At 38.2% G+C, this 27,564-nt stretch overlaps 1 long non-coding RNA gene across 3 annotated transcripts; it reads right to left on the bottom strand.

Moving 5' to 3' along the window:
- Positions 1-13,882: 13,882 nt before the first annotated feature.
- On the bottom strand, positions 13,883-25,706 carry LOC136854943 (uncharacterized). Of its 3 annotated transcripts, none has more exons than XR_010857839.1 (4): positions 23,157-25,706; positions 19,479-19,758; positions 18,354-18,517; positions 13,883-17,699 (listed from the first exon to the last, which is right to left on the bottom strand). It is a non-coding gene; the product is annotated as an uncharacterized lncRNA (long non-coding RNA). The 3 variants fall into 3 exon arrangements; XR_010857838.1 differs by having other exon boundaries at positions 19,547-19,758; XR_010857837.1 differs by lacking the exon at positions 23,157-25,706 and adding an exon at positions 22,883-22,979 and having other exon boundaries at positions 19,547-19,758.
- Between the last annotated feature and the right edge of the window lie 1,858 nt (positions 25,707-27,564).

The following is a 27,564-nucleotide window of genomic DNA, read 5'->3' as shown; positions in this document are numbered from 1 at the left end:
CGGGCTCAATGGAAGAAGACTTCCCCTCTGTCAATCTTTCTTCTGACTTCCACCAACGCAGGTCCTCCTTTATCTCTGCTGTGATTGAAGATCTTGATGTACCTTTCGATCCCAGCAGGCTCTCAAGTAAGACTAGTGGCCTCATGTGCAGTCTCCAAAGTCTTACAAACTGCTCCAATAAGGCCAGTACGCCTAAAAGACTCATCCACTGACACGGCGAAGCCTGAAAACTTCGAAAGCCTATCAGAATCCCCAAATAGAGAATTCTCTGAGTGGAAATTAGTTGAGATTTCTGGAGATTCAATAAAAATTCTATATCTTGAGTCATGCGAATCGTCTAAATAAAGTAAGATTTTTACCCCTGCTAGATGAAGCCAACCTGCCGGAGGAGTGAGTACCCTCGTAAAAACTTGTGGGACAGTCGAGAGGCAGATACAAAGAGCTTTGAACTGATATATTTGGTCCCTGAAGACAAACCTGAGGTATTTCCTTGAATCCTCGTGAGTAGGGATATGAAAATGTGTCCTGCATGTCTAGGGAGATCATCAAATCCCCGACAGGTGGAAGCAAGAATCGATCATGTTGTCTCCATTTTGAATTCTGTCTTCTCTATGAAGGCATTCAAAGCACTCACGTCGAGCACTGGTCTCTGCCCCCTCTAAGACTTGGCCACTACGAAGAGTGGATTGTAAAACCCCCTCAATTTGGAGTGCCTGACTAATTCTATGGCCTTCTTGCTGATGAGTGAGGAAACCTCCTCTGAGAGGGTCGAATGCCTCTCCGATCCTTCAGAGTAAGCCGTCAAGGTGACAGAAGTGTTGGTCAAGGGAGGCCTCTCCCTGAAGAGGATAGAATAACCCTCAAGTACTTTGACTACCCACTGGTCCGCCCCTCTCGAACTCCATCTCTCCCAGAAGAGAAGGAGCCTCACACCCACTGGGGAATGGAGACAGGTCTCACTTGTGGGGTGAAGGTTTAGTTGGTGACTTCTTGATGGCTTGGGGTGTGAACCTAACTGATCCTCTGGGCCTATATTGAGATCTCTGCCTGCCCTCCCAAAAGGGCCTAGAGAGCAGAGGTGTAGTAGTCCTGGTGGGTACTTCGGAACAATCTCTCTGTTGCTTTGTCAAATGTGTCAGAAGATCCTGGGTAGACTTCTTATGCAGGCTAGAAACAATCTCACTAATGGTAGTCAGTGGGAAAAGATGATGCTTGTCCATCGGAAAAAAATACAAGCGCTGACTTTTGGGACAAAGTAACATCTTTAGACGCAAAGGAAACCCAAAGTTCTCTCTTCTTGAGCACGCCCATAGCGTATAGCAAAGCAATCTCCTGTGAACTATCTCTGACTGCTTTGTTAGCGCAAGGGAGAAAACCCAAAAGTTCTGAAGAGTAATCAGGCAGGAAGCAATGGCTCTTGAACTTTCTTGGCAAGAGCACCTAACACCAGACCATGAAACTTGAAACTTCAAGTCTTAAAAAGACTTGCGCCATCTCGTGCCGAAAAGAAGACCTTCGCTGATTCTGATTATAACATGGATCTAAAGCCTGCGTCAATTCGATTTATAGAAGTCTCCCTGGGAGAAGGCAGCCACTCCCAGAGAGGGAGCTTCCCCAGTAGCATAAGACAATTAGCGACACCTAGAAAGACGTGTCGGAGCTCTAAAGCGAGCGGAAGCGTCAGGGAAGTTGGGCGCTACAGGGCGCTTCGGAAGCTTGGGCACTTCAGGAAGCTTAGCTGATTCAGGGTGTTTAGTCAAAGGTAGGCAATTAGGTAATATGCAGAGCTCAGCTGCTAGTGGGCCCTCGTTGTACGAAAAATGCTCATAAAGCACAGGGTGCTCGGCTGAATCCAGGCGCATACGCGAAGAACTCCGTTGTACGCTAGAAGTGGGGCGCTTGGAATCAGAAAGACGGTTCTCAGACGAAGAGGAGTGACTAAATACTCGTTCCTGCCATCCAGGAGAGGAGAAACGTTCAGGGTTATCCCACTTACTGCACGAGGCTTGAGGACTAAGAGGAGTCTCCCACAACCTTTTGCTGGGAAGTCGAGCTAGATCCTTGGAAGAAGAACGCCTCTTCAAGGGATGTGACTTATCAGGAAAACGCCATTGGCGCCTATGGTGCAGCAAAGAATCTCCCAAACTAGACGAGAGCTGATGAACATCACAACGCCTTTCCATCGGCTGTCTCTCGACGCAACCTGGGATGCAACAGGCTGGTCTGAGGGGGTGACTGCTCATGGGCAGACCCCAGGGGAGTATGGCAGTGACCGATGCCAAGGAGAATCAGCGGGATGAACAGCCACCTCCTCCACTACAACTTCATTTTCACTTTTCTTATCAAACTTATCCATAAGATATGCATCGATGGCCCTAACTGGGCCACTATACCTACCACCATATAAATTCTCTGTTCAAATTTATTTTCCACGCTGGCGAAGCGATCGGGCTTGGAAGTGTGAAAATCAGGAGATACAGCAGGAATAACATCATTAGATTTAGGAGTCGTCTGACTAGCTATTTTCTAGCCAGCTTTAGCAGCTGCCTTCCTCTTGCGATCTCTCTAATTTATTCAAATGAGAAGTCAAGGTCTTCCAATTACGTTCGTCCTAATCCCTACATTCGTCCCATGTCAAATCAATAGTACAAACTTAATAGTGCAAACTTGCCCTCTGCAATTTGTACACAGGGTATGAGAATCATAGGTAATTTTCGTTAACCAGGCATTGCAGCCATTGCTGCAATACCGGAAACTGGAAGAGATGGTGTTTGACATATTAACAAGCTAAAGTTAAAATCAGTAACAAAATCCAATCAGGAAAAAAGAATGCTGAATGGTACCATACAAAGAATACTCCACCGGATGGGAAGAAACAACAATTGTCAAAACCTAGCTGCTTAGTCAACATGGTGTATGGACGATACAGGCGGCAGAAACAAATTGATCTATTGGCTTACTTGTTCCTCTCTCGGTATTATTTTATAAGTTGCCAATATACAAAACAAAATTGTAACCTACATTTTTTAAGAGCTCTTCATCCTCGTTATTTTGAACCCCATAAACACTACCTGCAAATGATAAATATTCTAGATAATGAATTTTATTAAAAAGCCTCAATTTTACGCCTCAAAATTCACTCTACTTCTTTCCCTTTCCATCGGTCGTTAGCTCAAAATATCATGCACATTCGTTTAGAGCGTTTGAAAAGCATTAATTTGAATACCAGAAACACTACTCTGAAATAAATATTGACATATAAAATGAATTTAATTAAAATAAACCCAATTTTTTATCTTTGAAAATTTCCTTAGTAGTGACGTACGACTTCTGGAGCTCCTTTCCGTGAGTACGTACTTGCCGGTTGATGACGTAACCGCTGGAGCTCCACCTACGCACGTGCACTGTCCAATGAGTCCGATTGTTTCCATTCGGCGCGTTTTTTAGTCCGCCCACACATCCGAATTTCCCCAAGCATTTTGAATTGCTTCCGGTGTCCGCAAATAGAAGTAAGCACATGACTTTTTCTACCAATTACAATGCACTATCCAAAAAAACACGTTATTAGACCTACACCTGCTCCTATTTGAATTTTAATATAAGCGTCATTCAGTACAATGGCTACCGTTCAAGTAATGTGCAGGATGCCCACTTGATCCTTGGAGATTTATAAAGAACTTTCACAGTGAAAATGAGAACCTTTTGGAATATCTGAAAAGCCATGGAGTTCTCCCAACAGGTGTTGTATGCCCTAAGTGCGACGAATACTGTAAATACCGTAGAGACAGACATCAATTTTACTGCGGCTGATACAGGAAGATTAGTAAAAGTAAGAGACGAGTGCAGTGTAATTATTCAGTGTCACTGTACAAAGACACTTTCCTATACAAAACCCACTTACAACCATGGGAAATCAGCCTTTTTGTCAACCACTGGTTGGAAAAAAAATTCAGCCACAGTACAGTCATAAGGTGCCTACATTGGTCGACAAGAACAAGTGTAGACTGGTGGAGTTTTTGCTCCGAGGTTACTGTATCTTGGTTGAACAACCAAGAACCCATCGGAGGGCCAGTAATTGTGGTGGAAACTGATGAAACTTTTTTCACCAAGTAAAAATATAATCGTGGCCGAGAGTTAAAAAGCATTTGGCTTTTTGGGGGTATTGAACGTGTTGCAAAGAAAAAGTTCATTACGCCTCTGCACCGCGAAGGACAGGACAGAAGTGCTGCAACTTTAATTCCTATTATCAGGAAATATATCCGCGCTGGTAGTATGGTAATGAGCAACAGTTGGGCTGCCTACAAGAATCTTGATAAGGAAGGATACGTCCACAGGGTCATCAACCACAGCGAGAACTTCGTGGACCCCGACGATCGTTCCGTTCACACTTAAAATATTGAGCGTGAATGGAGGAATTAAGGAGTGGGCCAAAAGACCTGGTATTCGTACCGAGTACTTTGAACAGTACTTCAGACGATATCTGTTCTTAGATTATTACGGGCGTAACGCCCATCACCACTTCTTCTTAGAGCGGCGAAACACATTTGACCCCCGGGGGCTAGTATTAAACACGGTGAAACACATTTGACCCCAGGGGCTAGTACTAAACACGGCAAAACACATTTGACCCCAGGGATTAGTACTAAAGAGGGCAAAACATTGAAAAAAAAAAAAAAAAAAGCACCCAAGGCAGTCAATTGTTGGTTTTTTCTTGTGTACAATGAATCTCCTGGGTGGGTGGGTGGGTGGGGGCATCCAGGGGGCTCCGCCCGGGATAATAGAATGGCACAACAGTGACCAATTTTCATAACTCACTCAGATTAGCTATTGCCCTTAATTGTTACAAGTTATTCTTTTATAAATGAAGCTGAAGCCATTCAGAAACCAGGCGTCCGAACATTGCGGGCTGTGTTGTTATGCCTACCGTAAACACATTCCAACTGACAGTGCCAGACTGCGCTTGTGAGCGTGTATTTAAGTAACTACACATTATGAAAGCTTAACTCTTTTTGTGTGTGTGTATTTTTGTTTTCCGAATTTGGGTGCAGGTTCGTTTCAAAAACCCACATTTTTGGAGCTGGGGGTAATGGCTTAGTTCCCCAACTCCAAAACGGAAAGTTATGTTAATGCCTTGTAATGGAACTGTAGTTAGGGTATAACAGAATGGTTTTTCTGGCATATTTTCTCGTGTTTTTTACGAATTTGATGTCGATTTTGGTCGGAAACACACAGTTCTGGCGTTAGAGTATTGGTACCCTAACTCCACAACTATTGATTTCTGAGCAAAATCGTCATCAAATTCGTTCAAAACTCGTGAAAATATGCTAGAAAAACCATTCTGTTAACCAATGGGGAATATTGGCAACTTATAAATTTTACCCCTCTCTCTTACCCCGAAAGTGGGCGGGGTCTTATCACCTACACAAAACAAACGAACTGCTCCCGGGAATTTCAAAATTTAAGCTGCTGTTCAAGTAGAAACTCTTAGCTAAGTAATTAGTGGGTAAGTTACTTATATAAAATGTTCTTTTAACATACTTTGATCTACCTATAAACTACGTACCTACATTTTCTGTTATTCCATATGTAAGTGATTATAATCATCACTAACTCCATCTATGATGCTGCCAATCAAAATTTAACTCCCAGGGGATGGCTCATGACAGATGACCAAACCAATGGTATTCTAGTACAGCAACTGAATACATTGTTTTACGTGGCATTTAATCCATTCATAAGTACATTAAAAATATTTCCTGAAAGTGCTTACCTATCAAATTAACATACTGCAAATATGAAGTTAGTTACTACTGCATACACTGGTAAACGTCCCTATGCAAAATTTTTTAGTTTTGTCCATTCTATTTCCAAATAAGTAAGTTACTGGAATAATTTAAGAAAACTGAGATGGTGGTCAGTGCAGTGGGTGATGCATTAATAAGGGATACTATAGTACCCTGATTATGATGGAACAAGTCAGCCCTCAAAATGTTAGGTCCTAGTCAATATGCAGATCACTGTGTAAAAATTACTTTTTAATCAATTATTGTCAGTCACTGAATGATAATGGTGTAAAATAGTGCAGAACCTACACCATCGAGTTTCTAAGTAACCGTTTGAAGGAACCCTTAATTTGTACATTTAGAATGACCTATATCTTGGAAACGGGCTAGGGGTAAAACAGAATACTGGGCATTATCATCCATTATTGTAAAACACCAATGAGGCTAAATTTGCTAGATCCACTGTATAAGCCCTACAGGAATAACGAATACTGTACAATACATAACATTTCTGCCTTACATATAGTATTATCAAGACAATTACTTACAATACTATAAGATATTTTCACTTGAGCAGGTGCTGTTCATATGCAAATTATTACCAAAGGTAAACCCTGTACATCACTATCACATGCCAGTACATTTGGTCAAACTTAAATCCACTTTAAGTTATCCTTGAACTTCCAAACCATACACAACGAAAGAGTAAATTGAAGAATTCCTATACCACATGGAATTTCAACACCCTAATTTATGACAAAACCTAAACCCTCAAACTAAGTCAACTCCACAGTCTTAACAAAGGCGAGCAATGGCTGGACATATTTCATACCTTAGTCAACAACAGAGATGATCTACAAGTAATTATTCCTTAGGTTGAACAACTCAAACATCCTTGACAAACATATACCTGGACAGCATCCTCACCATCAACAAAATATTCAAGAATTTATTACAAAGTTTGTCTAAAGAAGATTATGGCAGTTCTTTAGCCTTCCTTTATGTCAAGGACACAAATGGTAAAAATTAGAGACAAAATAGTCATGCAAGACTGTAGCCGGACTTCTTTTGCGAGAGCCCAGGGATCTCAGTGTAACAAAAAAAGTACAGAAATGCAAGACTTCAGGATGACCCCTCTTTATCAATTACAAGATATTACTAATGTTAGAAATTCAGATTCATCAACTTTTAACATTAAATTTTCATTAAAATTTTTACTTTTACGGATCTTGAGTATACAAGTTTCACTTAGCTTTCACAACTAGTCCACTAATCTCAAATTACCTCAAAAGAAATTCACACATTTCTTTGAGTACTTCAAATCACAATCTTTTTACATAACGCAGAATGTACACTACTTACATTACACTGCACATGACACATTTAATAATCTGATGTCATTGAAATTGTGGCACATATATACAACCTCAAAAACAAATTGCAGTACAGTACACCAAAACCTGTTCATCTGACATTACAAACTCCTACAATCCAAGATTATGAACTAAAAAAATTACATTTAAACCTAAGCTGTCAATTAACACCAAATTCTAGTTTGACAAATCAGCAGAAACTTAAAAATTATTTTAGGCTTTTTGGATACTTCAAAAAGGCATTACATGACAATTACTCATCATGACTTGGGTTGTCAAGATAGGACCTACTTTGACAAGATTAATGGAAAAGCAAGTGGACTGTCCTCCAACATGTTTACCAAGACAGACTAGCAACATTTTGACAAGTAATTATATGTAAGAACAAGCATCAAGTTACTGCTTTCATTACAATAGCAGAATGAAAAAGTTATGTATATGGGAACTTTACAGTCAAAATGAACATCAGTTCCTTCAATGAAAAGTGAGATCTACTTCATGGATCCTTTGGCCCTTTTACAGCAAGGAATAAAATGGCAAATGCTGATGCTAGAGGGAGGGAGGGGGGCAGGGGAGACCAGTCATATGAACACTGACTGTGAGTGGTTTTAATCTTTTTTTAACATTTCCATTTTGGGAGAGGGTAGGATAAAGGGAAAGGGAAAGGGAGATCTGAAACTGAGATAGGCATCAGAGGGAAAAGAACTTCTGCAAAATCTAATTAAATAATAAATTTAAGAAAAAATTCATGATTACCTTTGATTTACAGTTTTAACAATTTTAATGTTCAAGGTATGCTCATGTAGCCCTCCCTACACATGAGAGAGAGAGAGAGAGAGAGAGAGAGAGAGAGAGAGAGAGAGAGAGAGAGAGAGAGAGAGAGAGAGAATCAGTTAAAAATATGACATTTTTATGATAAAATAAAGTTTTATATATACTTACCAAGTAATTACGTTGCTATAGTTTCTATTAACCGGCAGCTAAAAATTTTGAAATTTGCGGGTCGCGCTACTTTGTTTGGCTAGGTGACTAACCCCAACCACTTTCAGGGTAAAAGAGGAACAACTAGCAAAAGTATTCAATTTGTTTGTGCCATAATGTTCATGTGAGGGGAGGAGGGAGGGGTCCAATCATGTAATTACTTGGTAAGTATATATAAAACTTTATCATAAAAATGACGTAACTTACCAAGTAATTACACTGCTGATTCCCACATTGACAGGAGGTGGGATGCAAGAACAAAGCTACTGTAAAACGTTAGTAATGGTAATGAATTTGAGAATAGAAAGGATTGCTAGCATTAAAAAATGTCTGTTGTTTCCTTACCTGATAAAGGAGCTGCTGTAGAAGGTGCTGCCTTTATTGGTGCTCTCCTTATCATATAGAGGTGCGGCGGTATAGCCGAGACTCCCCTACTATATTAGTGGGTACCTTGTAGCAAGGATGATTCCAGCTGCTGACAAAGGTAATAATATTGCTCCTGCCCAGGGCGCAGTAGAGAAAAACCGACAATGAAATAGACGTCACCTAATACCATAAAAAGTTAAAAACCACTAACCAACTATGAAGGACTGAAGGGCACTCAGGTACACTGTACCCCCAGGCTCCCTTAAAAAACTCAACAACTTCAAATCAGGTGAAGAAAGGAAGGAAGGATTGCTTCCTATGCTTCTTCCCCCAACACCACGCCACCCACCGAAAATGGACCCAAAGTACTGCAATTATCGTAAACTGTTTCAATTTCCTTCAAATAATGTGCTGCAAAGACCGACTTACATTTCAAAAAAGTCACTTGCAATATAGAGAGACAAACTACGCTTGAACGCCAACGAGGTGACTACAGCCCTAAATTTCATGAGCTTTCACTTTACACAATGGAAAAACCTCATCTTCAATCGAAGAATGGGCTTCCAAGATGAGGTCTCTAAGGAAGAATGCCAGGTAATTCTTTGAAAGTGGTCAAGAAGGATTGTTAACAGAACACCATAAGGTGTTTGAAGGACCACGAATCTTCTTTGTTCTGTGAAGATAAAACCTTAGAGCTCTCACAGGACACAATACTCTCTCTTCCTCATTTGGGCCTACAATCTTACGCAAGCTTTCAATTGCAAAGGAACGAGGCCATGGATTGCAACTGGACTCGTTCTTGGAAAGAAATCCCAAAGAGAAGGAACATACAACATTCTCTTGGGAAAAACCAACCCTTTTTGTCTATTGCATGGACCTCAATGATTCGTTTTGGGGTCGCTAAAGCGACTAGAAAGAGGGTCTTTCTAATTAGGTCCCTTAGGGAAATCGAATGCATAGGCTCAAATCGGGGACCAGACAACCATTTAAGGACCACGTCCAGGTTCCATGGCACTACTGCTACCTCTGCCTCTTGGTGTCAAACGATCTAATTAGATCAGAGAAGTCCTGATTAGAGGAAAGGTCCACGCCCCTGCATCAGAAGGCAGAGCTTAACATGGCCCTACAACCCTTTGATTGTTGAGGATGACAGGTTCCTGTCAATCTTAAGATATAGTAAAAAGTCTGCTGTCTCAGCTACAGATGTCTGAGAAGACAACACTCAGTGCTTTCTGCACCATTCTCTAAAAATTGTCCACATAGCCTGATATATTCTATCAGAGGACTATCGCCTGCATTTGGCAATAGCTTGTAAAGTCGATCTTGAAAACCCCTTCTTTCTAAGAAGTTTCCTGACAGTCTCTATCACGCCAGGGCCAGAGTAGACAACCCCTGATGAAAAGCCAGAAGTGGGGTTGTTTTAGCAGATGAAGTTTTTGAGGTAGCAGCCTTGGAAAGTCTGCGAGGAGGTCGAGAAGACCTGGGATCCATTCCTTTGTTGGCCAAAAGGGGGGCCACTAGGATCACTGACATATTTTGGTGAATCTGGAACTTGTTGATCACCTGTCTTATCATGCTGAAGGGGGGAAACGCATAAAGGTGACTCTTTGACCAGTCCAGAAGCATGGCATCGGTTGCCCACACTAAAGGATCCAGAACTGGCGAGCAAAACAGGGGGAGACAATGGTTTCTACAAGTCGTGAACAGGTCTATGACCGGAGTCCCCCACAACTTCCAAAGGTCCGAGCAAACAAGAGGATCCCAAGTCCACTCTGTGGGTAACACCTGTCCTCGGCAACTTAGCTCGTCTGCCAGAATGTTGAGGCTCCCTTGAATGAAGCGAGTAAGAAACTTAACTTGAAATTGTTCTGCCAAAAGCAGAAGATCCCTTGCCATCTCGTAAAGGGAGAAAGTGTGTGTCACCCCTTGATTTTGATATACGCTGGGGCAGTTGTACTGTCGGAGTGCACTGTGATCGTCTTGTACATTTCTTCTCTGAAAATAGTAACCCCAGATGAACTGCCTTCAACTCCTTGACAATGTCTTTGTTCCGGAGACCAGGTCCCTGAAATTTCCTTGTCTCCCAGCAGAGCTCCACACCCTAGTTCAACACATGTGAGAAGAAGTCTAGGTTGGGGTTCAATGGAAGATTTCCCTTCTGACAACCTTCCTACTAAGCTCCACCTTTTATCTCTGGATTTTTTTTTTTTTTTTTTTTTTTATAAATGATTTGTTTAACCAGACCTCTGAACTATTTTAGGGTTCTTCTCGGGCTGGGAAAAGAAGGGGGGAAAAGAGTACATAAAAAATTAAGTAGTTAAATAAATAAAAAAAAGGGGGGGGGAAATTAAAAAAAATCAAGAGGGAAAGAAAAAAAAAGGAAAAAGAAGGGAGGGAAAAAGGGGGAAGATTATATTTTACTTATCAATTTAATTTTGTTTAAGAAGAGAATGATATTATTAATAATTTAAAAGTTATTACATTCTGCTAGAATATCCTTTATTGATTTATTTTGTAAATAAGTACTGTATTTCTTTCATGATGCCATCTGGGACAGTCAATCAAGATATGTTTGATTGTTATTGGGATGTTACATCTTTCACAAGTTATTGGGTTTGTGTGCGGAGTTGACATCAGATGACCATGAGTGAGTCTGGAATGTCCTATTCTGAGTCTTGTTAAAATTACTTCATTAATTCTTTGCTTTTGGGTAAAAGAATGCCACTTTTTAACTTTGTTCTTAATTTGTTTTAGTTTGTTTTGAGGGGGTATATTTGTCCAATCATTTTGGCAATCCCTATAAATTAAGGGTTTAACTGATGCTAGCCAGTCTGATATGGGGGCTTTCGTAGTAGTTGAGGGGATTGTACAACCCAATTTATCAGCTTTATCTGCTTTCTCATTACCCTCAATGCCTACATGGGCTGGGATCCAACAAATTTGAATTTGAAGGCCATTTGTAATTAACTGATGAATTTCCCGTTGGATAAGAGTCTGGGTATTTTATCCAGCTGATTCTCAAGAAGAATGGGTGCAGTCTCATATGAAATCTGCCCAGGGTTACGAATTGTTCTATGGACGGTAATGTCCCTAGAAGACTCATCCATTCATTGGCGGAGCATTGGTCCAGGAGAAGAAATCTATGCACTATCTTGAGGCAAGACTGTATTCTCTTCAGTGAGGGAAAAACCTGAAAACTCTGAGTCTATTATCATCCCTAAATAACGAATCCGTTGTGACGGAATCAAATGAGACTTCTGAACACTGATCATCAATACCAGCTCCTGGGCTAGGAGACGAGTCCTTTGAAGGTCCTCCGAACATTTCTCTTTCGATTGGGCCCAAAGTAGCCAATCATCCAAGTAAAGGGAGATCTTGATTCCCATCAGATGTAGCCATTTTGCTAAGGGAGCGAGCACTCTGGTAAACACTTGAGGCGACATTGATGTCCTGAAATAAAGAGCGCAGAACTGGAACACTTTGTTCCCAAACATGAACCTCAAAAACTTCAAGTTCTGATGTACTGTCATCCAGTCTCCCTGGAGAATGGATGACATGATGGTTCGATTTGTCTCCATCTTGAACCTTGTCTTCTGAATGAAGACATTCAATGCACCGACATCCAGGACGGGCCTCCAGCCCCCTGAAGCTTTGGGCACCACTAAAAGACAATTGTAGAACCCCGGGGAGCCCACATTCTCTACTAATTCTATTGCCCCTTCTTGAGAAGGGACGACACTACTTCTGAGTGGGCCAAAGACTTCCTCGAGACTTTGATGTAAGCTGACAATGTTATTGGAGAGCTGCTTAAAGGTGGTTTTTCTCTGAACGTGATTGAATAGCCTTCCCTCAGAATGTTGACAATCCAGGGCTCTGGACCCTGCCTCTCTCTCCACTTCTCCCAGAAGAGGAGCCTGGCTCCTACAGAAGTTTGGAGGATGAAATTCTCACTTGCGAGAGGCAGAACAGGAGGAGGATCTCTTGTCTGCTGCCACGAAAGGGCTAAGTCTGCAGCGAGAAGACTGTCCTGGAGGTATGAGTGGGCACCTCCTTAGGTCGCCTAGAGGATTGGGCAAGATCTTGCGTATTCTTCTGAAGATCCAAAGAAGTCTCCAGAACTGTAGCCTGCGGGAACAGGTGATGATGACCCAACGGGGAAAACAGAAGTGCCAACTTCTGGGAGGGAGTCACTCCCCTACAGGAGTAGGAACACCACAGTTCTCTCTTCTTTAAAATTCCCATTGTGAAAGGGAAGCTAATTCCTGGAAACCATCCCTGATTCCTTTTCATATTGATACACGAGAGGACCCCCAGCAAGTCAGAGGCACTATCTTCAGGAATAGTAGTGCAGTCCTTAATCTTACAGGCTAGAGAGCCCACTGCCTAATCGAGAAAACTCAACACTTTGAATACCTTAAACAAGTTTTTAAGAAGGTGTGAGAGCTCCGTCAAACTGAACATGATCTTCGCTGAAGCAAAGGCAGATCTACGAGAGGAATCAATCAGCCTGGAGAAGTCCCCCTGGGAGGAGGCAGACACTCCCAGAGAAGGAGTTTTCCTTGTGGCACAAGAGAGCTGTCTCTTCTCAGACAATCTAGGAGGAGGGAAGCTGAAAATGGCTCTACCTTGATCCCTCTTCTCTGCTAGCCATCCCTCAATAACACTGAAGGTTTTCTTAGCAGAAGAAGAAAGCACTAACTTGGGTAGTATTGAAGACTCAGAAGACTGTAACTCCCCAAGAAAAGTCCCTGACTAGGTAAAGACTTACTAATCCATCTGGCTGTAGCTTTTCTCTTTTTATCTCTAGCAAGTTTATTTAAATGAGATCTTGAAGTCTTCCACTTCTTAATGTCCCAGTCTGCACATTCATTACACCATAAGTCTTCTGAACAAATTTGTCCCCTAAAATCCGTGCAGATAGAATGTGAATCTTAACATTCCTGGGTCAAATGCGTATTTCAGCCTTTGCTGCAATACCTTAAGCTAGTCGAACTTAAGTCTGACATTTGGGAAACAAGTCAACTAAAGTCACAATCAGTAAACAAAAAAGGCGTTATAATGAGAATCACAATTTAGGTAAAATAACAGAGTCTAACTCTATCTAATGATGCCGAAGGGCTACCAAAGCAAGAATACTTCCCGAAATACGATGAGAAATCAATAGGAAAGACGAATTCTAAAATCAGAGCTGCTGCTAAAAGCTGGTGTACAGCCATTAGCCGGCAGAAAAAAAGTGAATACTTTTGCCAGTTGTTCCTCTCTTACCCCATAAGTGGGTGGGGTTAATCACTAGCCAAACAAAATAAGTGTGACTCACGAATTTCAAAAATTTTTAGCTGCCGGTTAATAGAAACTGTAGCAATGTAATTACTTGGTAAGTTACTTATATAAAAACTTGAATTATAAAAGGCACTTCTTCAAAATAGAATGGCAACTGGAAAAATGAATCACAAGTCACATTTAACTAGTATAAAATCTTTACCCATCTTGAGCATTGCATTTGTATTCACATATGCTGCACCTTCTCATATCCAGTGTCATCCTCCCATTGGATTTATCTGTATCAACATTCACCTCTTGCCCTCCCTGAACAAAAACCTGTAAATGATTCACACTAAGTTTTCTGTTAATCATTCCAACCTACCCCAAACTTTACCATTTGCTTGCAAGTTATTCTGCAGTGACTAACTAATTAGGTCACCTACTTAAATTCCTTTTTCTATCATATTACTTAAGTGCCAATCTTAAACTTATACTTAGCGATGAATCTTTCCTAAAACATTTATAAAACCTTAAGGGGGATACTATCTTTCAATTGTCTTAAAGCTTCTCTGCTATAACCTATCCAAATGTTGTTGTTGTAAACACAAATCCAGTATTTCTATACAATTAAATTACAGTATATCCCTATCCCAAAATACTAGACTTTAATTCAACCTACAATCTCTACCTGAGAGAGAGAGAGAGAGAGAGAGAGAGAGAGAGAGAGAGAGAGAGAGAGAGAGAGAGAGAGAGATGCCAACTAGTGTTAATAGTATCAAAGGAATAAAACTTTTTAAGAGGAGGAGAAATCTATCATTATCTTAATATTCAAAAGTGACACAATACTGTACTTATATACTGCATGAAATTATCCTTTATAGAATTCAGAATACAAGAGGGGGGGGGGATGCAGTTAGCTATTATCTTTTATAGGATTCAAAATACTCTGGGGATTAAATTACTGTTATTCACAGAATTTGCAAAACAGAACTGTATAGGCTACTATTATCTTTTATAGAACTTAAAATACCAATCATTACTGGGTTTTATCCTTTAAAAAATTTAAAGTACAAAAGAAGAAGCAGAAATGCAAATGTACCCCACAGAGAAACTATAAGATAGATGGTTTACTGTTAAGTCTAACCATTACAAATTTCATTAACTTTTTGGATAACAATGAAAAAGAACTATTGAAGGGCTACAAGAGCACTACACACCTTGAAATTCAAAATTACAGAAGATCAAGTTCCCTTTCAATGTCACAATAACAAATAATAAAGTCACTAAAACTTACATTAAATCTCACTCTTGTAACCCATAAAGCTTTGCAGAGTGGTCATTTATTTGGCATAGCAATTCCTTTTAACCTACTTTTACAGTCCTTAGTACATATTATTACAGTTAATTTACGACGCTTTCTTTATCTTTGCATTCAATTTCACTCTGTATTCTGGATTTCAAAATTCACACACTGACAATATAAAGGAGCAAGACATCCAAAAGTCACTAGCGTTTCCAAAAGGCACTATAAGTTTCCTAACATCTGAGCCAGTTAAAGCTGGATGAATATCAAAATGAGAAATGAAAACTTTGCTTCGATAAGCTAATGATATTTTAAAAATACGACTTCAAGGTAAGAAACTTAACAAATCCACGTGTCTGAAAAGACTCTTCCAACAATAGAGGTTCAAGAAGAGGCAAGGCAGGTAACCATTTAGAAAGAGACTCTAATTACTGTACCTCCAAGATCGGTTTTCAATAATCTTAAACTTAAAAAGCCAGAATGATGAAAAGCAGGGATTTGCTGAAAGCCTCTGTGGAAAAATCCATGGAAAAAATATGAAAAGTTACTGTGACCTTGAAGTAGATTTTTTTATCGCAACAGAGTACCATACCATCTCAGTTTCTACAACTGCAAAACTGACATTCACAGTGTCAGCACTCTCATATAACTGCATGATGTCACAGGAGTGTAATACAACCAGGCTACCCCGGAAATCAATTGGAAGGCATCATGTTAATTCAGATTTAAATGGTAAAATACTGATTATCAACCAATTACATACTGATACTCAAGAGACTTGTGTAGAAGCAAATGGAAAACCAAAATTACCATTTCCTGCTGGAAGAGGTACTCCGCTCACTGTAAGAGGACCTAACAACAATTGAAGGATAAACCTAACAATGACTGAAGGATAAAGTTGAAAAATTTAAGGAAGGCAGAAGGCAGATTTGAATGCTAATGGTCAGACTCAGCAATCAACTTTAAACCACAGAAGTTATACTGTTAATAGAAACTTGGATTCATCAGTGATATATCAAGCTTTTACCTAAACACAATGACAACTAAAAGGTTACCAGTCTTAAAAACATCCATGAACACAAATTGCAAAAGCCTCTGAAAGTTTTGACCTAGAGGAGTTATGGATAAAACCTTCATCCAAAGTTCATTGCAACTACAAAGCAAAAATAAAAATGACTAGTTTTGTATAAATGTTCTTTTCACACACAATGGCCAAGTAAACTTTAGGTCATAAATTGCCTCAAAAGCATCTTAAAAGATGAAATATTCTAACCAATATGCTAAATACAAGGGACAGAATGACGAGGCCAACCAATCAATGGGTATCCACACAATCTTCTTGTTATTTAATGGTGTTAAACAGATTTGACACTATGCAGCAAGTGCCAACAAACTAGCTTAATACTACTGAACTGCACGATAACGAACCATCTTTTACACAAGGCAAAGTTTCTGAGTGCACTATCAAGCCTAACCTCTACTGTAGAATACCCTGACATGAAAATTAAAATTAAAATCAGGTAAAAAAGCAAGCAAAAACTTTGAACAAGCAGAAGAGCACAAGGTATTAACCCTACATATGAAAAGTGGATTAATATCCAATCAGTACTTGGAAGAAAACACTAGAAAATTCAATCATGGAGAGTTAAGTCATAACACTTCAAAAAACTATGAGCTTAACTCAGACGTAACATGAACCAATTCCTGATACATAACTTATGGAAAAACAGCTTGCCATAAATTTCATATGAAAATCCAGTAAGTAATATTAAAATCATGTGATGAACTCCAGTATAAACTTTTCCAAGTCACTACATATCTCAATTATATTGCATTCTGCGTTAATTTATCCCAATGGTACTACAACAGTACCAAGCTTGCTTGCCAAGAACATTTGATTTTCAGTAAACATAGGCATTTTTTATAACGGATTACAAAAATTTTACTTATATTAAAAATTTAAAATATATTTTGATCACTGTGTTGAGATCATTCAACAAATTACATTAAAAATAAGGGTTTTAACTAATGTTCAGAAAGCTGAAGCAATATCACAACTGCAGAGATACACAATTGTCAAATTAGGCCTACAACTGGAAATCATTGCTAACAGGTGTAAACTCTGTGAATACAAGAGTGAGATTTAATAATGAAGCTCTAAGTAAATCTTGAAAGATAGCAAATAACTGAAATGGCACACTAAGTTATAAGAGGCAGATGTAAATGTATCTAGTTGTCAATTATAATCTCATTAAAATTTTTGAGATGGAAAAATGATCAGGCCTCAAAATAAGTATTGTATTGGAATTTCAGTAACATTCATAAGTTGGCAATACAACTATAACATTGCCTGTAAGCAACTAACTTTACTGACAAATTAACCAACAGAAAGAGACTTAAGAGCTTCATTCTGAAACACTTCCACACTATTATTTGCAAACTTATGATGCATCCCTGCACTCAAAACCTTGGAGGAAGAAATGTTCCCTTCCTGTGAGCTGTATATCACGTGTTTCCTTCTCCATACAGAAAAGATGTTTTTCTTCCAAGTAATGGATTTCCTATGATACATCAACATCCACGTTCCGGCTATGCACAATCATTCCTTGGAAGCAGGCAACCAAGTTTAATCTGAAATCAGGTCAAAAGGTTACTTTCCCAATACTGTAATTCACAAAAAGTAGTACAACTCAAAATTCATCTGCACCTTATCAAAGTACAGTATTAATAAAAACATTCAAGAAATTCTGAGCACTTTTTTCAGCACAGTATTGAAGCAGGAACATGTTACAAACTAAACTAGTTGCACCATTGCAAACAGTTTCTTGGTGGTTGTGCAGTCTTCAATTTGGAATATCATAAGCAAAAATATTAACATGTAATTTAAGCCCTCACAGTTAAATTTAAATACGTATTGTAAACAAAGTTTCCTCAACAACGGAACAGGTTACACTTTCTGCAAAAGCATAACCTTCCATAAATTTACCACTGTGTTGAAAGTTCCCAACTATGACTTCTGTATACTGTACTTAACAGGCAAATTGAAATGTAAACAAACATTAACATTCTTAGGTGAAAACTACCAAGTGCTGAATATGGGATATTTTGGCAATGCAAATTTACTTTTAAACTGCTAAAAACCTGACACATGGAATGGAAAAGTTGCTTAAAATATTAGTGTAAACCTGAGTTTACAGTAATCCCTAAACCTTATGAAAATGCATTCTGCATAAATTGCAACAATATTTTGAAGTTACTGATAAAAAAATCCACCTGTAAACCTACAGAAAAATTCATGAAGAATACTGTACCCGGCACATATTTTTCTATCAAATGTGATAGACTAACAAAATTACAGGCACTTATTTAAAATTATTGAAAATCACATACAGCACTGCTTCAACCTCTCTTATGACTTGAATATCAGCTACCATCTGTCGCTCACAGACCTGTAAAATGCAAAGATATCAGTGCAATAATTCATGACAATTACTTAGGAAAATACATAATATACTGTATAAGCACCTCAGCTTAACAGACACTGGAGGTCTGGCCTTACTGATATATAACAAAGTTTAAGTAAAATAAGACCCTATATATATTACAGCCTGCACTTGGAATATTTTCTAGGTATCTTATAGCTAATAGTAATTCCACGTAGTTCCTAAACTAACTTGTACTTTTCACTTAATATTCAAAGTAAGGGATATATCCAAAAACGTATCACATCTAAAATGTTAGCATAAGGAAAAATAATCATACTATGGTAGCTGGTAGGTACATATGTTTGCTTAGTAGAGGTCCATTACGCTGAGGTATTACATACATACAATACAGTGTACATATAACTGTGCAACTTGCCTGACTTTAGTCTAAACTTAAAATCCTCTATACTGTAGTTAGCACCTTATCAATGATGCATCAGAATTTAAACTATAATAATGTTTCGTACAGTACATGTATTCTACACTATGTTCCTCTAACATAATGATCATGTAATTATGTCTACAAATTTTACAGTTTAAGCATAACTATAATAAGCTTACATTATTATCTCAGGTTTTTAGTTTACCAGAGGTCAGTGATATTGTTAAACTGTCAATTAACACTTATCTTGCAACTTCATCCTTCCACCTACCACACATCATTTCCACTGTCCCTCTTCATAAGGTTTCATATTCATATGAATACCACACCAAGGGGAACTCCAATTGTGATACATCCCTGAGAATTTTTGCAAAAAATTCAAGGTTAGGTCACTATTACATTGAAATTCTTACTCAAGGCCAAACCACTTTCTAAAACCTAATTAAGAACAGGGCAATAAATCTGCACATATTCTGAAGCAGACCACTAATATCCAGTGACTGTGGGTGGCTTTAATTTCACAAGGAGGCTCAAGTACTCAACTGGATAAGCACATTATCTGCTCTGCAGCCGAAATTGTGTTCAAGGTTGTGAAGAAACACGTGACTTACAAATCTTAATCAAATTTTCAACTTTATGTCAGTCAAATTCCTAAAAATCCATGCCAGCTGAAATTGTTTCATAGACATGTGTCTCACTTCATTCTCTATTGGTTCCCATTTCCTCTAGTTTCAAAATCCGGTGGAATTCCTTTTCTCCCTATGAAACTTTCGTACCTCCATCTTTTCGCCTTCATATTTTTTAATAAGACAGTTACACATATCTGGAATTGAAAAAGTGAGCAATTAATACTTCACTAGTTCTGAAAACCTTAAAATTTGTGAAACAACTGATCTCTAGACTTACTGTAACATACATAAACAATACAAAAAAAAAAGTCTTAGAATATTGTTAGAATAACAATATGCTGATTTTTTCTTGATATAGAACACTATAACTGACACTTGAAGAACATCTGACATTTAACTTTTAGGACCTAGGACAGTTACTAATTGCCTAAAGAGTTCAAATAATACTAAAGGCCAGAGATTAAGAGAAAACCGAGATCAATAAAAAATGACAAGCTTTGTAAGGTTAATGTGAGAGAAAGCCTTTCAATGATAAGATGCAGGCATAAGGGTTTTTCTGTGAAAAAATTAGCATATGACATTTTGGATAGTCTTCAAAGATTAAAGTTTACAGTGTTAACGCAATAAAAAAACATAGAGATGGCATATTCAACAGCCTCAAAAGATTAAAATTTATTACACCAACTAATACTGATACATTCTGAAAACCTGTAGTATTTCAGTTTGTCATGGAGGTGCCTAATTTAGTTGAAAGTGACTTAGAATGTGCAATCAAGAGAGCTACATAAATGAATTCTATTGTGTTTTTCTAAAAAAAAAAAAAAAAAAAGAGAGAGAGCCCTAACCAGAATGCATTCGTAACCTGGAAAGACGGACGATCTCTAAGCTGAACTGCAGTATTTAACCAAGACCATGGTCTGCTGTCTCCCAAGAAAGTCCCCAAGTCACACTTGTTATTGAAATAACTTACATGCAAAATTATCATAGAAAAAACCAGTAAACAGAAAATACAAAATTCGAAGAAAGAAAGCAACAGCTTCAAGGGTGTGGTGTTTAATATTCTACATAATTACCATATTAAATATGGGTTATGTCTAACATAGTGTGGCCTGTCTCCAACCCTCGCATAACCTTGCCAAGAGAGAAAATGTTAAGAATATTCCAGACATGACAGGAAAGTAATTAAGACCATTAGCAAGCCTACAATTCATTGTTTCTGTGGCAACTCTTTCTGAAAATTACAATCATGGCAGAAGCTGTGTCTAAGATTTTTTGCAGCCATGTACATTTTCTACTGTTCAGCAGAATGTGGTGGTTGCAAATGGCAAAGGTGTCCCTGTTTAACCTTTTCAGAGAGTGAAAAAGGCATCTAAAAAGATTCATTGTAATCTAAACTAGGCTGCAGCTTCCTATCTGACTTTGGGAATTCATCCTCTTAAACTTACTTAAAGTTACTACTTGTTGTTTATTTTCCTTCTCTACAGCTATAAATCTATGAGCCAAACAATACTAAAGCAACCCAAGCACCTTCCTTGACTATGGTGTGCAAACTGAGAACTGCCCAGTTGTTAGCTTGGGAAAAAAATATTGCCGATTTATGGCAAAAAACTACAATACTGTACTGGTAAACTGGCTTGACGGAAGTGTAATGAAATGTCTGTGCACACTGCAAGTGCCAAAAAAGGTTGCGAAGGAGACAGACTATATTTTTTATTCACGGAGGAACAATCACTTGCTAAAATTTTGATTTTAAACATTATTCCTGTCCAAGAAAATTCATGAAAACTATTTCAATCTGAAGGAAAGTTTCATCACTTTGACTTACTTGACCTGCTGTTGGCTAGAAAAAGATACAGACATTTTCTGCAAGCTGAAGGCTAAAAAAATGGCTATGCTAAGTGCTGGCCTAAAAGATCAACATTTGTGCTGAGTAAAGATGCAGTGCCTTGTGTTTGTGCCCTAGGTTAGGCTTGGAAAATTCAAGTTTGGGAGTCAAGGAAGGGGTGAAGAGACAAAACAGTCAGGTATGACAGTATGGATATGTTAGTTTGGGTTGTGAGATATGCCTTTTAAGCTAAGTGATTATAGTTGATGGAAACAACAGCCCAATACTGAAGGAGACCAACCAGTGCACTCCCTGTAGGATCTACCCTTCCAGAACAACTGAACAGTTACACTAACACACAAAGCAGTCAAAACCAATGTCCTTCACACCTTTCATTGTTCGTTTTTCTTGTTCAAATCCTTATTGAACAAAAACATTCACATCACATATATAGAATAAAATAAAGGTGGAAGTTTCAACTTGAAGGCCATTCTGAGCACACTGAAACTTCTAAACTCGAATACAGCCAAAGAAAATGCTCCTGCCTAGGGTATGGCAGATGAGTGGGGTTCCTCCTACCTCCAATTAATCAATATTATTACCATATGCCTGCGAACAATTCCAGCTAACTCCTACATCAATGGCAATGGTTTATTTTAACAGGAACAAACTGGAGTTTTGGGCTAATGTTACCGTACACCACTTGAGAATATTCGGCTAATGTCAGATAAATTACGCTAATTTCTTACCAGCACTGAGGTTAGGATCAATGGTCCTAGATTGGGTAAGGTTATTGCAGACTAAGGTAGGCCTCTTTGACGTTTTACGTTCTCCTCAAAACATCAATCAGTTTCTTACCTGGTGTTATTAGCCTATGTGAGTAACAAAGCATTCCCACTGGGTTTAAAAATCATATTCATTTGAACTGCAAATACATAAAAGTTATTTTTCGGAAGACTCCAGCCACTTCCCACATTATAATTTATATATTTCTCTTGGGTAAAATACGTCAAAACAAAAAAATTCACCTCAATACATGACCTTCGCCAATGTTTAATAACAGAGACAAATAATTAATCAGATTACGACTTATAAGTAAAAGAATACCGACCCCCTACCCACCTCCACAGCTAACACGGCAAAACTGTAACCAGTAAATGCCCCGAGGTTACGACTGGTTGGTATTTTTAGGTTCTTTTAGTGCCCCATCATTTCCTTGCCGTTTTTGCATGAAAAACCCAAAATGAGTTTTCAAGCAAAAATGGCTAGCTGGAGTGTTCCGAAATGGCTGGCTGGAGTCTTCCGAAAAATTACAAATAAATAAATCCTCTGAGGAAAAATCCTATAGCCTAGCCCTAGGTTATTTCACCGGTTTTGGGAGTCCGAGCGACTGAAAATATTTACCCTCTCCTCAGGCTGCGTTTGCATATTGATACATTTTAACTTTTCATGGTTATTAATTTGAATATAATCAAATAACGTTAAAGCATTACCTCTTCCCCAACGTTAAATGGAAGATGAAGCCCAATCACCGATATTTTGGTCAAAAAGGAAAACAACTGAAAAACACAACGGACAGTGTTGCCAGATTGGTTAATCTAAAAATCCCCAAAACTCATGATAAAAAATCCCCCAAAACCCCCCAAAAATCCCCAATTACACAAATATTTTCTTTTGAATCTGTAGGCCTTACTAATGTAGAAATTACACACTATGCTTCATATAAGTGCATGCAAGCTAATTGCAACAATATAAAGGTTTCCTAACCTTTGTTTCTTCTTCATAGATGGAATTTAGGGTAGTTTGCAGTTTACATTGACGTCACGTAACGCCGTTTGTCCCGTCCGCCAAGGTATCCGCCAAGGTAAGTAATTCCACACGAAACGCTATGTTCTCTATCTTTCTGGGGGGAGGTCCAGAAGCCCCCCCGCCTAGGTAAGGGCACGCCGCACTAGGTTAGGTTAGGTTGGTTAGTTATGGTTTCGTCATTTTAATACCGATTTCGTATGTTGGTATTCCTCCGCGACTCGAAAACTGGCAGACGACACCCACGTCAACGTAAACTGCAGGCGCTCCTGGAATTTATTTTTCTTCTTCATAGATGGAATTTATTTCTCTAGGAATCCAAAGGACATCCAGAAAGGCTTTTTATTTAAATGCTATGTCATTATTAATGGTTTTAATTTACTTTTCATACTGCTATATACCGGGGTATGTTATAAAATAATAATGGAAATGGCAAAGTAGCCTATTGTTCATAGTGAAAACCAGTGTGATTATAGAATAATTCACAATATGGAAATGTTTTCATTAATCCTGTAGTAAATCAAGGGCTAATTGTTCTTTATAAAAATGACAATGGTTCATTCACTGATTATATAAGATATATACAGTACTTTTCTAGCCGAAAATCCCCAAATTTGTACAGAATATCCCCACCGGACACCCAATATCCCCAAATCTAGGGATAAATCCCTATAGCTGGCAATGCTGCAACGGAGGGAGAGAGGGAGAGAGCCTGGAACCCGAATAACGACTTAGAATTTAGGTTTAAAATTAGAACCTTTTAAAATTACCCATTGTTGTTTACTCAGAAATTTATAGTGTTGGTTTCTTATTAAATTGCACATAATAGCCCTTTAGTTCCAGACTTACGTGAGATTACAAAATTAATGAAAACTTTCGTGATACATGTGGATAATAAGAATTACAACGAAAACTTATTAATTATTAAGTTAATGTAACACAAAATGAGAAACAAGAATGCTACCGTGATCATGTTTAAATTCTAATCATAAGGTTTTTTAATATGAAGCATAAGTAATAAAAGTTATTGAGTTTTGTTAATCGTTATGGGTAATTATTTTATAGGTTGACGAAAATCATGACATTTATAAATAAAAATGGCTAAATATCTTATATTAAGCACCTGTTTGCTTCTATTTTTCTCCACTTGAAAGAAAAAAAAAACAGTGCTGATGCATAAAACTGTGTTACCGCTAACAAGTCCACCATGTTTTTAAACGTATTTGTCTCGAATACTGTCATTGAATCTTTATTGTGAGCAAATATCATGATAAACATTCTCTCTCTCTCAGTATAAAGGGAACATTAAACACAAAACGGAGAATAAATTATGACTACTGACCATAGGCGTAGGAGGTGGGATTTATTTTGGGGGCAACACCAAATTTGCCCGAATTTCAGAAAGCCTTTTTTTCTTCCTCCGAGTGCCCGAATACCCCAACCTATGCCCCAATTTTAGCAGATTCCCGAATAGAGGGGCAGTTCCCCCCACCCCACCCTTCTCCTACGCCTATGCTACTGACTTTAGCTAAATGCAATGTTTTACTTCCTTGGTTGTCAGAAACTACCGAGGCTGTGTTTTAATGGAGATCTTGTGCTTTCATACAGTGCTACCATGCCTGTACGAAACCTACTGGTGTACTTTTAAAATAATTTTCCCAATCGCAAAATTACTATTTGTTTCGCGTTCAAGATGACTTAGCCAATGAATAATTTGTGTGTGTGTGTGTGTGTGAGTGCAGAATCATCCTTTGCATGTGTGAAATGTGTCCGAAACCTGCTGATGTTTTTGTAGGGTAATTGACACAAATTTCTCAACTAGGAATGCCAGATTATTATTATTATTATTATAAATGTTGTTGTTGTTGTTGTTGTAAGCAAATTTTCAATCCTATTTGGTAAAGCACAACGAATTTAAAGTTAATCATTTTATACTTTAATAACCAATAAAGTATAGTTCGATTAATAAGTGGTAACTTCCTAAAACGCGATTGTCTGAATTAACATAAAAGTAATGTTATTTTGAATCATGGTAATATTTTTAGTGGGTCACATAAAAAAACTAATATTTGCTCTAAAATTAAATTAGAATCAATTTAACGGTTCTGCCAAATTCTCTTGGTAGGACAATAAGCGAAGCTAATAGAAAATGCAAAAATATGTAAAATATAGCAACTGAATAATGAAGTGCCATTGAATGCGCTATAGCAGGCCGAATCGTCCTTTTAACCTACAGTAGTAAATCTTTCCTCGGAGGATTTAAAATAGTTACCCAAATTATCTGCAGTCTTAAAAATTTTCTATTACGTTGCCTGACGACAGAAAATGGTGATAAATCCGTTTGAGGCAGCTCCTTAGTGAATATGACTTAGCCTATGGCATTTTGAACAAAACTACCTATTTTTTTAGAATTTCTCCATTTTTTGAAAGTGATGCTTAAAACGTGTCCTAACGTAACTAGACCTTACCTTACCAACCTAACTTAGGACGTTGTGCCTGACCTGGTCGGAGATGAGGTAACAGCGAATATCCCTGTCTCCCAAACCTGCGCACTACCCTTTAAGGAAACAGTTATCAATTGGATTGGTAAAAAGTAAAGGTCCGTAATTTGATTATTGCAAAGTGACACCATATGAAAGCATTTAAAAGCATTTGTGTGTGTGCAGGTAGCCTATGTCATTGTAGTCGAAGAAATTGCAGTTACTTCCATTGAAAGTTCCCTATTGGTTTACAATATGTATGCAACAGGGTTCAACTACCTTTACTCCTGTTGTAAAAAGACGTAAACCCTGTAGCTGGATCTTTTTTTGCCCGGTACATTGATACCTTGTACAAAAATGCAAGATAGACACAGTGTTAAGCTACTCCAAGATGGTTACAGTTGCTGACGGTTACACGTTTTATGGTAATGCTTGTCCATCACACCTATGACAAACTTTTGTAAATCTCCAATCACATTATTCACAGGGTCGCTTCAGGATAATTGAGAAACGAATATATATATATATATATATATATATATATATATATATATATATATATATATATATATACATACATACATACATACATACATATTAGACACACATATATATATATTAAATGAATTTTGTCACGAAATGAAACGGCCATAAATGATGGTCATTTCCTTCATTGTTTCATGAACACTTGCAAGTGAAAAATTTCGATGAACAAACTAGATCTGTCTTAACAAAAAACTGACTCAAGTCTTGTCCAATGGCCAGGCGGGAAGTTCAACAAGACAGTGGACAAGAACTGTTCAGAAGCAACGCCAGTCTTACTGCTCTAAGAGACTGGCTGTTGGGAGGTTGGAATTATGCAGTAAACAAAAGGTTACTTGAATTTACGTCTAGTATATTATATTTGAAAAACGGGAAAGGCGGATTCCACTGGCCTTCGGTTATCTGTTATCGGTGAACGAGGTTAATTCGAATTCATTAAAAAATTTAATGATAGACCTATTTGATAACATGCTTCTAATCCACAACTAGTTTTGCATATTTGACACTGCACCGAATTATTAAGAACACAGCTAATGCTTTGGATAACTGCAATCTAGACACACAGTTGAAAATAACAGACAACTAACTTTGGTTATTCCTAAGGATTCCGATACCTGCAGGATTGATGGTGTCTAATATCTAAGGATTTACATGTAGCAAGAATGGAGTGAAGATTTTCGTTTTCTTATCATGGATCCTCTTAACAAAAGACGTCCATTTACTATGAATCAGCAAAATTTTCTTGGATGTATTACTCAAGTTCACCGTTCAAAGTTTCAATTGTACTATTACAAGGACTTGTTTTTGGTTTTTGACTGAGCTGGCTTTGTGACAGCACGGCCTCGTGCTCATGGAACAGCATATAACACTATCCCTTCTAGGCACAGTGTTCATATATATGTAGGTTACGTTGGATTGTAGGTTCTCAAGCACTCACTCCACAAACATAGTTGCGGCCACGTTACACTTTTGCGAGGTGCAGAGGTTTTTAACTTGAAAGTTTATACTAAAGGCTTTTTCTTTCATATCGTTATTGCATTATGTAAACGGACACTGAATTCCCTTTTTTCATGTCTTCAGATTTACTTTATTTAATATTACATCGCAGACACGACTTGGTTAACTGTAATACTTTGCCTTACCATTTACTCCTAACAGCTGGGTATTCCCTTCTGTAGAAACTGGTTTTACAGTTTTTTTTTTTTTTTAAAGATTGTTCCACATAGACACTTACTTGTACGTCACGTTATTTCATTGTGAAACCCTCTGACTCATCTAAAAACACATACCTATCCTTATGGCAACATCAAATCTTCTCTTAGCTGTCACCAAGATGCTGACCAATT

Source organism: Macrobrachium rosenbergii, chromosome 3 (genome assembly GCF_040412425.1).
Source record: "Macrobrachium rosenbergii isolate ZJJX-2024 chromosome 3, ASM4041242v1, whole genome shotgun sequence".
Taxonomy (NCBI): Eukaryota; Metazoa; Arthropoda; class Malacostraca; order Decapoda; family Palaemonidae; genus Macrobrachium; species Macrobrachium rosenbergii.
The sequence above is the reverse complement of the archived record's forward strand: the minus strand, read 5'-3'. Positions and strand labels throughout refer to the sequence as shown.